Below are 17,256 nucleotides of genomic sequence, written 5' to 3'. Positions count from 1 at the left end.
AAAATAATAAATAATATATAGAAAGGACAGAGACAGGATCTCTTAGAAAGGGTAAAAATGTGAGAAATAAAAATTGTAATAGAAATGACAAGAACCCTTAATGGCTCAGCAGTTGGCTAACAAACAAACAATCAAAGACAAGGAAAAAAAAATGGAAAGGAATTTGAGTAGAAACACACTTTGCATTTGCACATAAACAGGTATAAAGGCTACAGCAGACTTCTTTGTAAAGACTATGAGAGGAGGAAATACTTCATGTTAAAGGAAACGACTCAGATTTCTTTGAGTTAGTTGTGCACCCAGCCACTTTGCTGAAGTTGTTTATCAGCTGTAGGAGTTCGCTGGTAGAATTTTGGGGGCTGCTTTTGTATACCAGCATGCCATCTACAGATAGTGAGACTTTGACTTTTTCCTTTCTAATTTGTATCCCCAGGATCTCTTTAGTTGTCTTATTGCTAGAACTCCAAGTACTACATTGAATAGATAGGAAGAGCAAGGGAAGCCTTGTCTTGTCCCTGATTTTAGTGGGATTGTTTGATCTTTCTTTGATGCCCCAGGGTAGAAGGTCATGGGAGAGCATCCTCTCAGAGGCAAATGGGATGAGGGAAGAACTCTTTGGGGGGGAACCAGGAGGAGGACATCATTTGGGATGTAAATAAATTAAATAATTAATTCATTAAAAAAGAAACAAAGCAACTCACCAACCAAGAGTATGTGAGCCGAACAGGTTGAATCCAGTGGGTATAAGTAATGGAAAAGCAATGTTAGGGAAGTGGGGAAAGACAGGGTTTTTGAGGGGGCGGTTAGGATGAAACAATATAATCAAGATACATTGTATGTAATTCTCAAAGGATTAATAAAACTTAAAATAGGAGCCAATCCAAATTCCCTTAAAATTTTAAGACAAACAAAACAAACAAACAAAAACTTAAAGTTTTTCAAACAAATCAAAGCTAATAGAATTGTTCTCCAGCAGATCAGCTCTTAAGAACAGTTAATAGAAAAAAACCACAACTGGAAAGTCAAGACACTCATGCTAGGGAATGGATGTCTTCCCCTCTCTTTACCAAAGGGCTTTCTCAGTTGTGATCTGTTTAGGCTCCATTCTAGAACCTGCCAGGGTCCCTAAATTCTCAAGTCTTGAATGCTTGGTCTTCATTTGGTGGCACTATTAGAAAGTTTAGCGGATGGGGCACAGTTGGAGGATGTGGGTCATGGAAGGCTTCTCATGGTCACCTCCTCTTTTTCATTTCTTACACTCTGCATTCCCCAAAGCGAGCAGTCTTTCCCTACTGTGTGTACCACATTCTGCTTAGAGAATTGTGGCGCCAGTCAAAGCTGGTCTTGGCAGTTGCACAAGGGCTATTGCTGAGTAGCTGGTGACATCTAATACAGTGTAAGAAATGACTTTCCAGTTGTGGTTCAGTGATTGTGAGAACATCCAAACCTCTACCAGCTCTTTGATGAGCTAGAATCCGATCACCTATCATAGGTTCTCAATGGGAAAAGGTGCCCAGCAGACCGAGGAGCATCTGCCTTCAGCACTTTCATGTAGAAGCACAGAATAAGATTCCCCAAGCCAATCCCCACAGCCCAGTAAATCTGAACTACTTCCTGAATACACATTCCAACTGAGCCCAAATACTCCACAGTGTAGCAGCAATATCTGCACTAATCCCAAGGTTCTGGAATAGCCTTAAAATCATCTTCCATTTCTTCAACACTCCACAGAAGGCGTCTACACCTCAGCTGCGTTACTTATCAAGTATCCACTTATTCAAAAACCTCCAGTATTTGAAAAGAAGTCAAGTTTTTTAAAAATTATTATACCATAACTTACTATGATATTGTATCCTTTGGTGTTTTGGCTACTGTGTTGCCCAGTTTCATGTCCACTTGACACAAGGTAAAGGCATCTGAGAGAAGGGAACCTCAATTAAGAAACAACCTTCATAATGTCTGTCTACAGGCAAGCCGGTAGGCTATTTTCTTAATTAGTGATTGATGGGGGACGGCCCAACCCTTCCTAGTTGGTGCTATTCTGGGCTGGTAGTCCTGGAGTCTATAAGAAACAAGACTGAACAGGCCATAGGGAGCAAGCCAGTAAGGACACCCTTGCCTTCCTAACTTACTGTTGCTTATGATATTTATCACTGCTACAGTATTCCTAACTGAGACAGCTGAGGACTTAGAAAAAGTGGTTAAGTGCATATTATACTGGACCAGTGGAAGAGACTCGTCTGTCGGTTACCATGGTTATTGAATTGAATTCACAAATGCATAATTCAGACAGTTAGTAACTCAAGCTTGTAATGTTCCACTCTTTAGAACTGCGTGACATGTTCCCCTATGAAAGACAATATTAACATTACTATTGCTGTTCTGGGTACTTGGTGTCCGTGAGGCAGTCAGAGACTGTGCCTCTGGTTTCCGGTCTCATACTCAGGTCTTCAGTGATTGACAGATACTACATCTTCCACTGAGAGCTCTGGCTAGTGTTGTGTGCTGGTATCATGTGCTATTTAGTAGAGATGAAAATGAAGAATTTGGCCACAGCCGAGAGGCAAGCATAGTACTGGCAAGGCTTTAATAAAGGAATCATTCATGTTGTCGTGGGGACATGATGTCATAGGCAACATAGAGGTGGCCCTGGAGGAGAAGGATGTCACATGGAGCATCTCCTACAAGGAAGAGGAATAACTATGCCCTCCCACTGAGACCCTTTTTAACATGTGTATTTGTTGACTGTCCTCATACTGTCTTAGATCTTCCTCCCTTCTCTGCACAAAGTGATTTGAAATGTTTTATACCATAAGATAGGGTGCTGTGTTTTCTGTTTTGTTCACATCACTCCTATAGATCACATCTCCAGCCATTTTTCTGGGTGTGTGTGTGTGTGTATGTGTGTGTGTGTGTGTGTGTGTGTGTGTGTGTGTGTGTGTGAGAGAGAGAGAGAGAGAGAGAGAGAGAGAGAGAGAGTTTGCATGTGTGCAGGAATATCTACATGCCTTTGAATATCTGAGGTCACGACCTCAGACATCATTCCTGAGAAGCCTCATTTTTTAAGGCAGGATTTCTCTACAGGATCAAGGGTTTTCTGAGTCACTCCATTGGTAAGTAATGTCTCTAGAGCTGGGATTATGAGTACCCACCATCCCAGCTAGTTTGTTTTTTCTTACACGGGTCTTAGGAATCGAACTTAGATCCTCATGCTTGCAGACCAGAAGCTTTACCCACCGTGTTCTCCCTCCAGAACTACACCTCCAGGATATGTTCACCTCGAGATACAAGGGCACACCTCTGCATCAGGCATGAACAAATTCAGCAAGGCCAAGGGCACTCTGTGCCAAGGGCACGCTGCATGAAATTTGACCTGAGCAAATGGGCTCCAGTCTTGGCTCAGTCAATCCCTAGAAGAGAGGCTCTGAAAAGCCACACCCACTTTGCCTCCTCAGCTGTAGCTTCTTTCTCCTGAGGTTTTTGGGAATGACAGCTGAGCTAATAGGAATGGGAGACCGAGGTAGTATTTTGGGTGCAACTGGTTCCTGAAGAATGTTATGAAAATTAAAGTTCGTGTTGTGTGTTCCAGAATAAAAGGAATTTTGTTGAAAAGAAAATTGTTCTTATATTTTGTCTGCATCAATGATAGTATATGCTGGGCTGGGAAGAATGAAACACACACACACACACACACACACACTTACACACACACACACACACACACACACACTTACACACACACACACACACACACACACACACACACACACACACACACACACACGTTTCATTTCCAGCTTTTGAGTCCTCCAAATGAACTCTGCAATTTGGCTTCTTTCAGCCCTTCCGAGGATTGAGAGCATTTGCTCACAGTGAGAGCTGAGCCCGCCCAGCCTCTTCCATTATGGGTTCTGCTTTAACGTTCCGAAGAGCAGGAGGCATCTGCTCAGCTGGTTCTTTAGGGCATGATAGACAGGTGTCTCCTCTGAATGCAGAAATTCCAGCCTTTCAGATCTCCAAGACAAAACAGACTGAAAGGTGGCTGATTGTGACAGCAGGCCTGGCCTCCTCTCTTGGGAACTGGGCTCCTGTTTTGGCTGTACCGGACCCAGGGGAATCTATCACTCACTACCCTCTTACAACAACCACTCCAGCTAGTATAGGGGCAAACCACATAACGAAGCGCTAAGTAAATTGCTGTTATGGGATGTACTGTGTCTTCCTAAATCCCTCTGTTGAAGTCTCAAGCCCTACTAACTGGGAAAGTGACTGCACTTTGAGGCAGTGATAGAAAAGAAAAATTAAGATAAGATGGGGTTCTATGGGTGGACTGTGATCCAATGAGCAGCTTGTAAGAGGGGGACTTCAGGGAGGGGCAGCAGGAGGGCGGTGATGAGGTCTTGGGAGAAACTGGCGTTACCAGCACAAGGGTCTCCCTCTTCTGGAATCTAGAATGGTCAAGGGCCCACTTCTTACCGTATGTGTACTGACTCGATTGCACGTCTGTGGTGGTTTTAGCACACACCAGACTTGCAAGTGGTCCAAGCATTCTAACAGAGACCTGACAGAACCGGGTTGGGCTGTGCAGAGCCTACAGGATTTGGGCAATGAGAGATGAGGGTGCCCATGACTGGGACTGGTTTGGTTGTTGGTGGAGATAGGGGAGGGGGGAGAAGTGGGAGGGAGCAAAAGAGAGGGGGTCAGAGGACAAAGGGCAGCCTCCCCTGGAGGGAGAGGAGACAGACATGTCTACATAACATTCAGTCTTGCAAGTGGCCCGAGCTCTTGTCTATCCGTCTCTATGTGGCTAAAGAGGTTGTGTATGAAAGATGAGCAGGAGACTCTGGTGAGGAACGCGTGTGTTATAGTAACAACCTTATGAAGAGCTCTTACTACGTGCCATTGGCTACTCTAATGACGTCTTTCGTCGTTCCTTGGCAAAGATGGTGGCGACTTCACTGTTTATCCCATTGCTTGCACAGAAAACCAAGACTCCGGGAGATTGCGGGATTCACCCTGAGCCTCAGTAGAGGTAAAAAGCAGAGCCGGCTTTTAAACTGGGGTTTGCCTGGCTCCCGGCCCATGCTACATGCTTTCAGTGAATCTTGGCTTAGGCTTGGCTTTCCAAAGGCCTGTGAACACTGAATTTGGCATTATGACATTTACCTCCTAGGAACTCTACTTCAGCACAAAGCTGGTCACATTTGCCACCAACTGACCAACATACACTCAGTGCTTTCTTTTCTTTCATTTGCCTCTCTTCTCGATAGCATGGCTGATTAGGAAACAAGCTTGTGTACTTATCTAAAGCCTTCAAATTCACTGGTACCACATCCCCCAGCAGGGCACAGCAAAGCTACCTAAGTCCCATACAAGTCCTAAAGTCCCCGCTGAATCAACTTCTTCTTGACTTTTCCTGTGAACCTCATCCCATCCTGTTCACGGAACTGAATGTCAGACAGTTTTTCGCATGCTCGCTTTTCCCAGCAACACCTGTTTTCCCCCTACTGTTTTCTAACCCCTGGTGTTCATGGGGCTCTCGGGTGGAAATGAGCAAACGTGTCTGATGGGTTATATAAGCCAGTGCCATGGGGGTTTGAAGGGACTCTGGCCAGCTTGAGCTAGGTGGGCACAGCTCTGGCAGGCTTTACTCTTCTCCCCCATTCCCTGTGCCTTGTTAAAAACCATGAGATAACATTTCCTAAGCTTAGCCCCCAATGTCTATTTCTCTATTTGGCCTCATCCTCCTCCTGAGACTGATTACCAAGGTCCAGCTATCAAAGTACTGAATTCCAGCCATCAAAGGCCCCTTTGGCTCATATAAATAGCATGCCCAACTAAAATTAAACACTCAGCCTAACATAAGGTTTTCCCCTTTGTCCTTTGGGCCATGTCTGTCTCCCCTCCCTCCAGGAGAGGCTGCCCTTTGTCCTGTTCCCGTCTCTTTTGCTCCCCCTTCTCTTCTTCTTTTCCCTAATCCTCTATCTCCACCATCAATCAAACCAGTCCCAGTCATAAGCACCATCATCATTGCCCGAGTCCTGCAGGCTCTGCACAGCCCAACCTGGTTCTGTCAGGTCTCTGATAGCTGCTATACTGGTTGAGTTTTATCACCTTAAGACAAAATCCTTGGAAGAAAGGATATCCATTGAGAAATTGTCTCCACCAAGTTAGCCCATGGGCATGTCAGTGGGACAGTTTCTGAATTGTTGATTGATGTAGGAGAACCCAGCTCGTTGTGGATGGTACCATCTGTGGGTACTTGGCCTAGACTGAATAAGAAAAGTAGCTGAGCAAGCCAGGGAGAGCAGGCCTATAATCAGTGTTCCTCCATGGTTTCTGCTTCATGACTTTTTTAAAGCAGATGCCACCAAATGGTAATCACTCCAGGTAGACCACCACCAATGTCAGATCATAGAAGTGGCTCCACTCAAGTCTGATGTAATCAACCAGTGAGGTTACTGGGGAATTAGTTATAGGAACCCAGATGAGGGGTGGCTTATGGGAGCATGGGTGATTCAAAGGCAACTGTATTTCTGAAAATCTCACCCTAGCATGATTGACTCCTAAAAGCCATAATCCTGGAGCTCTCTGTATACCTTACAAATATCCACTCTAGACCAGCTACAGTGTCCCCTCTTCAGCAGTTGTAATTATTTCTATAATTGTGGGGTGGGGTCACACAAACATTGCAGTTTCAGGACCTTCCTGAACCTTGTAAGTTGTATTTACTTCCCAGGCTTCCTAAGTTTGTTAGTCAGATCCGGCCCTTGATGTCATCACCTGCACAAGTCAGGTGCTCAACTTACATCTGCCCTAAGGATTCTTGTACCCCAGTCTCCTGCCACAACAGGAAGAGACAAGAAAAATTCCCAATAGCAACGATGTTTCCTCCCCTGAGGAAAACCCACATATTACACACAGTGCAGTCTTTACAAAGTAACTGAGCCAGAAATGGGGACAGGTCTGAAGTGATTTCCACCCAGTTTTCCAGCTGCATTGGAAGGTTACTTTGTGGGTGATTTTGAATTTGGCTTGCTGTATGAATGGAGCAGTCTGGTCTCTGCTGAGCTGGGTGAACTTGGGATAACTTCATTCATCACTGCATGCCTTATTCTGTTGCCCGTGTTCTCTGCCTTCCGTGTTAAGACTCAATCTCTTGGGGATAATGATCAACTTGTCTTCCATCCAACATGGAGATGATGTGGAATCACAGCCCAGCCCATGTTCTGGTGTGAGACAAGCAGACACGGAAGCCCGGATTCTCTTCTGAGCAAGCAGTATGACTTAGCATGTTAATCAGTCTCCTTCTGCCTCTGTTTTCCCATCTGTAAGGAAGGGATGTGATCATACCCTGAAAATCTTTCTTGAAAATTCAGTGAGCTCAATATGATATTCTCCAAGAATGTTAAACAACGAAGTCATTAGCTATGGTCATAATATCCACTGACATTGGTTCTGAGGCTACAAGCCAAACTTCACCAGGTATCATTTCCACTTATTGATTATTTTCAGTCATGTAAGTCAGAACATTACCTATTAATAAGATTAATTCATTTTATGTGGATGAGTGTTTTGATTACATGTATATACATGTATTGTGTGCATGCCTAGTGTCTGCAGAGGCCAGAAGAGGATACCAGATACCATGGAACTGGAGTTACTGTCACATATGTAAACCACCACATGTCCACTTGGAACCCAACCCAAGTGCTAGTGCTCTAACCATTGGGCCATCGCTTCAGCCTCCACACATCATCTGCAAAGTCAAATGCAGTACTTTGCTACTGTTCACTCAGCTAAATACATCTGATGAAAATGTTGCCTGGAAATAGATAACAATAGTTACAACCTTCTAGAAATTCCTTGGGCAAGAAGCAGAGTGTATGGTCTTCTCATGGAGGCCTGTGTCTGAGGGAACAGCAGGGAGAGAAGAGCCTCACACCACAGCTGTTCCTAGACCCTGGCCATCTATGTCACTCCTGGCGTCATCAGATCCAGCAGAGGCAGGCTTCACTCCCACACACCCTAAAAAGAAATACCAGCAGTTCACACCCCAGACATCACCCAGAGTGCCCCAAGTCTCAGAATTCTGGAAGCAGAGGGAGGAGGATCATGAGTTCAAGGCTAGCCTAGGCTACATAATGAGTCCCCCCCCCCTCTCTCTCTCTCACACACACACACACACACACACACACAGAGAGAGAGAGAGAGAGAGAGAGAGAGAGAGAGAGAGAGAGAGAGAGAGAGATGATAAAAGGCTTATATTTATGGAGGCAGAAAAAAGAGTCTGGATTCCTTCCTACAGCTCTTATATTAGAAAAGAAACAGGATGAAGTAAGGTGGGTCTTAGAGAAGATACCTTGGAGCAATAGCTCCGTAAGAATTGCTCAACTATTTCCATCCATTTCCATCCTTCTAAATGACTCCAAACCAGCTGGCCTCAGGTCCACTCTGAATTTCCCCCAGTGCCCCCTAACTACACTCAGTGAAGGTATGAGTTGGTGGCTGCCTTTTCCCCTTGCAGGATAACAAGGTAGGTCATACCTCAGACTTAACTCAAGGTAAAAGTTTAATTGCTCTAACGTGCTCTTTGATGTGTGCTGAGGGGGTGGGTGCGGTGTAGGTACAAGTTGCTATTTATACAGACCTGACAAGCACATCCCATCAGCACCAGCTCCTTTGTTCTCTTCCATGATTTTCTGATTCTCCAAACTTAGCATCCTCCACTTTCCCAAGAAGTTTCATCGTCTCAAAGTTTGAAAAACAAGCAAGAGAATAATGGTCCTCACATTTGCACTTGCAGTCCAAATATGGTGCACTGTAAGAAACCCTTAATTTGGAGAGGAAACGCTACTGCTGACCACCTACCTCTTAAAACGGTGTGCAGAATGAAGAAACAACACAGTGCTTTCTATCTGCAGAGGCTAGTGGGGCGGAGTTCCGCAAGCTGACTGGGCGGAACTCTGCAGGCCGACTGGGCGGAGTTCCGCAGGCTGACTGGGCGGAGCTCCGCAGGCTGACTGGGCGGAGCTTTGCAGGTGACAGCTACTACCCCTATTTGAACATACCATCTTCCATCTTCAACTCTCCCGTTTAAGACCCATTCTCTTAGGTAAGCCGCCATTTTTCTCCTCATGCCTTCCGTTTTACATTCTGTAGGTCTGGATAATAACGCCTACTTCCCTGTGCCATGAGGCAGAGTATGTCATTAGTATGATCAAGGCTTTTATTATTTGTGTCTTTGCTTTTGCTGATTCCCCCACTTCACCCCACTTCACCCCAACCCCCACACAGTTTTTTTTCCCCCTAAGTCAGAGAGCGTGGGAATGTCTGCCCTCTAGGAGCCTGTATGGGGAAGCTCATTGATTTTATACATTATTATGTTGCCTTGGGCAATGTTCTCACCTCCCACACAAAACAGTGACAATAAATGAATAGATCCCAGAGCGGCCTAGGAATACAAGGTTGGTCCACGATCCCAAATATATGCCTTGGGACAAAATTGTAAAACCTTCCTGAAGGTGATAGTGAAGGGCTGACATGGGACCCCTGTCACCGAATGTGGTAGTGGCACACAGATCTGTGCTGTGAAACTTTACCATTCTCTTTAAACTGAATCCGTGAAGGTGGAGAGATGTTTTATGGAAAGAGAGGTATTAAATTTGGGTTTTTTTTTTTTTTTTTTTTTTTGTCATAATATTTCAGAGAGAGACAGAGACTGAGAGGTAGATGAGTCTAGAAACGTGGGTGATTGCCCACTTTAGAGTCAGCCAAATACAGATATAATGTGTGGTGGTGGACATACTCAGCAGGTCTGACCAACTTCCCTAGACCCTTTGAGCTCCAAAGTCTGTAATTTTAAAGAGTGTTCTTTATCTGCCGTGGTTGTCGGCTTGAATTTTTTGTGGCACATGTCAGTGCTCAGAAGAGACAAAGCTGTGTAGCAAGTCCCCAGTGAGCTAAACCTACCAAGAATCCTGAAGACAGAACAGTAGAATTATATTTTTAAATGTGCAGTTACTGATGGACAAAGCACTGCAGGGTAGACTATCTTAGCCAGCAACTGTTCTATTACCTAAAATTTTCTTCAGAGATTCAAGCACAGTTTTGGCGAAAGCTCTTATAAATGCAAATTAAAATGGACAGTCCTTTGCCCCCTGCTAAGAGATATTCCAAGATTTTCCGTGAGTTTCTTAAATCCCTGTGAGTCTACACTCAAACCTTGGCATCACTTTCACCAGAAAAGATGGCCGATAGGACTCCTGCTCAATTTTCATCACTTTCTCAGCAATTTTAAAGAAAAATAGTCAATAGAATCAGGGAGAGTGTAGATAGAAGTCTCATGTGAATAAAGAATTTGTTTTGTTTTACTTTCTAACATTTTTTGAATATGAATAGAATACTTTTGGAGGGAATAGTTCAAGTGGCAGCATTTATCTCGATAGAGTTCAGTGTGGAGCAGAAGTGAGCAGATGTTGGAATGAAGCTGTGTCATCCTCCTCCAGTTGCTGCCTCACCCCTAGGTCATGGTCCATTGCTAGAGCCAAAGAGTCCTGTGAAGAATGGCGGGGGGCAGGGGTAGAGTAGACCAGGGACTGTGGTAGCTGATAAGTCAGTCTTTCCCTAACCTTCCTTGATGAAGGATGTGTGGGGTGGGAAATCACAGAAGCATGGTCCGTGAATGGGATATAACATATCATTTCTCACACTGTCCCACAAAGGAGGGAGGAATCGCTACCAAACACATTCAGAGAAGCCAGTCTTACCCTGATTCCAAAGCCATAGAAAGAACAAAAAGGGAGAAAATGATAGTCCAGCTTCTTTGATGAACACAGATGTTAAACTTTAATGAAATGTTTTCGAACCAAATCCAAGAACACATCTGGAGGATCATCTATCATGGCTATGTTGGTTCATCCTAGGAGTGCAAGCTTGATTCAACAAATAGTAATAAATGTAATTCCGCATTTAGGAAGACTTCTGAATAGTTACTTATTTCCCTCTGTCCCTGACCTAACATCTCTGTGACCATTAGGTAGCTCTAGAAATACTCAGATCCTTAGCTTCCACTAACAATAAGGCCTCCTGAACTTTGTTACCACAATAAGAACAGACTGCTACAATGTATAATCCTAGTGTTACCTGTCTATCTTTGTTAAAATTTAGGAAAGATGTAGAAAAGGCACCTACCACTTAGACATGTTTCACAATAGTCAAAGGAAGCAAGTCGCATAGGGGGATGGTGGTAAACGAGTTTTTATGTTTTTAACAGCTGAGTCATATCTCCAGCCCTGAACTCGAAAATAACTATACATCCCAGTACGTTTAGGCATGTTTTACCTAATGCTATAAAGAAAAATTCTGTTCCTAAATGATGAAGTTAAATGAAACCAAAGAGCCTAAATACTGTACCTAGGTGGAAGTAAAAATGGCACATAGAGAACAGTCCAGAGTGACTCAGAAGGTGACACTTCTCTCTCTCCACTGCGGGGTCTGAAAGAAAAAACTATCCGTGAACATGGCAGTTGGCAACTCCCACCAGTACTCTTTTAAAAGTGTCTGTCTTGTCACCGGGTGGTTCTGGGAACAGAAGCCATGGGCATGCCCTTAGCAGCTTTGCAGTGTTTGTCATTTGTCCATAAAATAGTCACATAAGTAAGTTAATAAAATGGATACGTGAACCCACTTAGGCTTTTGAAATTGGGCTGTTTTCAAATCCAAATCTTAGAGTAAATTCACATGGGCACATCGGTGAGTCTCAGCAAGTAATTAAACTGGAAGAGTTGAGGACTCTCAAAATTTGGAGAAAGTTTGATCTCAGAAGCAGGGGGCACAGGGGAGTGGGAGGAAGAGACCAAACATACAAATAACTCCTTGCTGACCTACTCCCTGACACCTCCCTAGTTCCTATTGATCCAGGATCATTCAGACACATCCTGAAAGGCAATGGTCAGGAAGTTGCTGAGAGTGGAAGCAGGCTGGCCTAGGCCTGGGTACCGCATCCTTCACCTCCATCTATTCCATGCCTTGCCTTCCTTGTCTATGAAGTGAGAGGCACTGTGCTCCGGGGAGAGTAATGTCAAGCAAAGCAAATGAGGTCATGGCACTTGGTGATGAGTAACAGTCACATTTCAGGTGGTGGGAAGGCCCATGCTGCAGGACCACCCACCTTTCGTTACCTTACAAGTCCTCACCCTCAGAGCCCAAGTTCTATTCCAGGCTTCGGATGTGGGCAGGCAAGCCGTTCAAAAGGAAAGCAGCGACAGCCAGCAGCTTCCTCCCACGAACCTGGTGATTAATATTTCAAGGCCGACTTATCAGGGAGTATTAAGCCAGCATGATTAATGAATCAAACAGGCACCTAAGTTTTAATGAGACACTGTTTGCTTTTCCATCTCTGAATTTTGGAATCACAATCCAAAGAGTCCAGTTAATCCAGAGAAGGGAACCCCCGACTGTGTTTCCTGCTATCCTGCCTATCTTGAGGGAACCGAGTAGAATCAGAAAGCCTTTTGTTTATTTCTTTAGGGAAAACAATAAGTGTCTTTCTGTAACACAGACCATACCATTTCTGCAGAGGCAAGCAGAGCAACGCAGGTGCTTCAGACCCTTGATAAGTTACTGTGGGGCACTGGCGGATGGACCATGTGGAAAGTGTGCCGGGCCCAGGGTCTCGGAGATGCGGGTTTATAACAGAAGTATGGCTTTAGGAAGAGGCCAAAGGCAGAATGGTGCCAAGTAAGACAGGGAGTGGGTATTGGCACCTGGAAGCAACAGGAGCAAGCTACTCGGAGAGAGATAGCATAGAGTAAGCCCCAGGATTTCACCCTCACTTCCACCCCGTGAGCCTCCACAGGTCCTTCACTTTCCTGGGCCTCAGGAGCCTTCTTCGTCAAAGGAGACAAGACACATCAGTTCCCAGGGTAGCCAGGGTTAAATGAGAAAATTCGTTCGTTTCTGGTGTTCAGTGTGTCTTCTCTCCCAGGGGCAGGAAGATAGAGTAAAGAACACGGACTGTAGAGCACAAGAATTCAACTAGACCAGTTCCTACCAGTATGTCATTGGCAATGGTTTTTTTGTTTGTTTGTTTGTTTGTTTTTTGGGTATCAAGAAAGCAATCTTACTGGCAACACACACACACACACACACACACACACACACACACACACACATCAGGCTTCTTGGCCACAAAATGGAATGGCTATCTTTCCCTCCCCACAGAGTTCTAGTGAGGTCTTCAATACAATGTGATACAATGTATTACAATGAGATACAGTGCATTACAATGCAATACAATGTGTTACAAAGTGATACGATGTGTTGCAATGCGATATAATGTCTTACAATGTGATACACTGTGATACAATGCAGGTGAGTGCATTTTTAGGCTCAGTACATGACAGCTACTGTGACCCTTAGAAGCAGACATTTTTTTTTTTTGTTTTTTTGTTTTTTTTTTTTTATCTAGGAACTGACATGGCCCTGAAGATTACTAGCAACACTGCAGACAAGTATAGGTTCAGTATCCAACTGTGGGGGATTCAGGTCTTTTAAGGCTTTCTTCCAGATTGGTGATGCTCTTCTCTAGTATAGACAAAAATGCAAGTGCAACATCAAGCGTGAAATGTTTACGAATGAGCACAAGTTTGAAAAGTGTGTAAGCCAGTCCTTGGAACCCACGCCCACAGCCCTGCATTCAGGTAACCATTGTTGAAATTGCCCATTCTGTTTCTCTACCAAACCATTGCTCTAAAAATGGAAGGCTGTCCTTGACATCAGAGAAATTCAACTTTGGGATTCCTGACTTGCACAGTATCGCCTGTTTTCTTTCTCTCTTTCTGCTCTGAACATTTGTAGCTGTCACTAAGAGAGCATAACTCAGTGCTGTTAAGACCTACTTCTCTGCAGATCCATTTTGCCCCTTCCTTCAGGGCTGTCCCTGTGGGTTAACGTAATCCACCTGCCTGCCAAACGTATGCAAGGCTTCCCTTACAGACTCTGTCCCGTAGCCACCTGCAGTCTCTTGTCTTATTTATCACATCGAGAGCTATTTCACAGAGCAATAACCGTTTACTTTTTATTCACCCAAGAATATTGGTGAATTCCTCTGCCCTTTAAACTGTTTTCTTCATAAATAAATGTGAGTTGCAGTCGTTTTTTAAGAAAGCCCATTTCCTGGAAAGATGTACTCCAAGCTCTATCTGCTGCCAAGCTTACTGGATACATTACAGTAAGATCCAGATTCAAGCCATCTGGAACAAGTGCCGGATCTCATGAAGGAAGAGCCCCCACCCTTCCATAATACTCAGATGCTAGCTGCCAGCAGGATTCCAGTTGTCACTGGTGGCAGAACACAGTCGCCCAGCACACCAACAGCTCCTTGAAGATCTCTTCTGAGCAGTCTCTCTGTTCAGGCAACACTAGGGTTAGAAATGAGAAACAGAGAAATGAATTTGAGACACCAGATTATAAAGTAAGCCTGAGTTTGTGAAAGACAGAGGGGTGCTCTGAAAGAGGAGCAAGTGTTCCGGTGTGACAAGCTTGCCCTGCTCAGCCAGAGAACTGCATTAGCTTTGTGTGCAATGAGTGCATATGGAATTGGGCAACTCCCACACTACATCTCCAAGGTTGCTAAGAAACTCTTCTCCCTTTCATTCTAACATTGCCAAAAGAATGAGATTTGTAACAAGGTTAAGAATTAAAAAATATATTTCAGAAAACAAGTGGCAGGTTACAGAGTTACACACAAGTTAAAGTCCTTCTTCTATATCAAAGACAAACACCAGAAGGGTATCAAGAAAGCAATCTTACTGGCAACACACACACACACACTCACACTCACACACAGCACACACACATAGACATATACATTCACACACACATACATACAGTCTCAGATACTCTCATATACTCACACACATACCACACACATAACACAGTCACATATGCATACGCACACTCTTATCTAAGTAACACACGTGCTAACCACCTACCGCACACAGAATCACATACACTCACACACATGCTTATGCACATGCCACACACAGAATCACACACACACACACACACACACACATACACACACACACACACACACACACACACAGAGAGAGAGAGAGAGAGAGAGAGAGAGAGAGAGAGAGAGAGAGAGAGAGATGAACTTATCTAAGGAAACACAAGATTGCATGCTTCCAACGGTGTGACTGCAGTAGCTTGTAACTCTCCTACCCTTGACTGTTTTGTTCCTTCCTTCATCTCCCTCAGTGGCCTCAGTCTCCCTACCTGGAAAACTGTAATCTTTGTATTGCTTGCACGCACATCCTTGTTATGAATGAAGCACTGCATTTATCAAGGGGAGGGGAAGGGGTCTAAAGGAGACACTTGAGAAATGAAAGTTCCTCTGTTCTAACCAGGAATGGAATCGAGCTCCCAAGACTTTAATCAACGTATTCTATAACATAATGATAGGGTGAGAGAAGTCTTTCCATCTTGTTCCATCACGGAGAGGGAAACTAACTTGAGAAGGCACGGAGGAGGCAGGTGGGTTTTTATGCTGGCAGAATGTCTATTGTACTGACAGCGCCGATTGACTGTGCTGTTTGACTTGAGAGACAGCAGAACCGAGGGATGTAAAACGCCAATCTTTTGGAGCAGCAATTATCTGTGATTAAATCACCGTGCTTTTGAAGGGAAAAAGAGAAGCCGCTTTGCCTCCGAGGTGGTATGACTCATGAAAAGGATCCCTTCCTCGGAGGAGGAAGAAAGCTTCCTGTGGAGTGTCAGAGATCCAGACAGCCCAAAAGATGCAGGAGAGCCCCAACTCTGACCTAGTCTTGAGGGTTGTATTTCTCTATCAGTACATATGAAACAGAATCAGAAAAGTGGGTAAAAACGAAGGGCGGGGGGTGGTTCCCATCCAGAAATGGTACTGTAGCACCTTCTAATATTTTGGTTCTGTTTCCACTGGGGATTGTCTAAAGGGAAAACTGCCTTTGATACCCAAGTCCACAGATGCTGATGTCCTTTATGTAAAATGCCATATAAACATGCACGCAACTTGCACACATATTTTCACACACTTAAATTATACTGAGTGAGGTTGCCCAGGTGCAGACTGATGCCACGTCTTCCTCGTATTTTTCATATGTAGAGCCTAGCTTTAATTTCCATCCAGTGTGTTCAACTTGCATTCTAGGAAAAGCCAGAGAACTAAAACAACACCATTGGTCGGATGATCACTTAATGGAAAGGAGATACTCAGAATGTAGGTGACAGGAAAGAGGGGATGGATATTCAGGCAGAAACAGCCAAGCAAAGAGGCATAGAAGATGGGGGAGACTAAAGGACAAGAAGAATTAACCAAGAAAAAGAGCCAATGGAAGCTATATGAAAACCTACTACTTTGTAAGACAAATTTTCAAATGTAAATTAAAAAAAAGTGAGTTAGAAAAGAGATTTCCCATATGGCCTTCTAAAAACTCTATGAGAAGACATGAGTTCATAAACGGAAGTCACAATGACAAGCGTGACTTAGGAGGTGCTGATCATAGAGTCCCAGAGCACCCAGAAACAACACAGGTTTCGCTTTTCCTCTCAGTTGCCCACCAGAATTGGTTTATGAGACCTTACCGCTGAAGACACCCCACATCACTGTGGCAAGGTCCAGCAAAATCAAGCTGAATCTGAGCCGGACGCACCTCACCATGGGTAGCTTTCATATTTCCCAGGGATGATATGCATCCTGCTGGGAGGAAAAGGCATCACATATGGATAAGAAAAAAAGCTGTATCCAGCTATGACACCTATGAACTTCAGTACTAGCCTATCAGGCAAGATACATTCACAAGCCTAACGGTGACATGACTGAGGTGACCAGCTGCTGTCTAGTTGACATTGAGGACTGCTCAATCAGAGGGAATCATGCCTGGTGCTTTAAAACTTATGACGGAAGAGGTCTTAGGTCATGAGATGGTTCGTAGGTGGCATAGCTGGATAAGGCTTTGTGTCTCTCTGTCTTTGTTCCCCCACCCCTACTTTCTCTCCCCCCTGCACTACTGACTCATGATGGATTCTGGGGCAGTCACCGTCTTTACTTGTACACCCACAGAGAAGATCAACAGGCTTGCACAATGGCTCCAAGCACATGGCCATACTGATGGCCCTGGTTAAACTACGCAGGTCACAAAATAAAACAAGAAGACTTGAATGTGAGAAAGAGACTCGCTGGAAAAGAGAAGGGGCTCATGGAGACGG

The sequence above is a fragment of the Micromys minutus genome, assembly GCF_963924665.1.
Source record: "Micromys minutus genome assembly, chromosome: 1".
Lineage (NCBI taxonomy): Eukaryota > Metazoa > Chordata > Mammalia > Rodentia > Muridae > Micromys > Micromys minutus.
Note: the sequence above shows the minus strand (reverse complement) of the source record.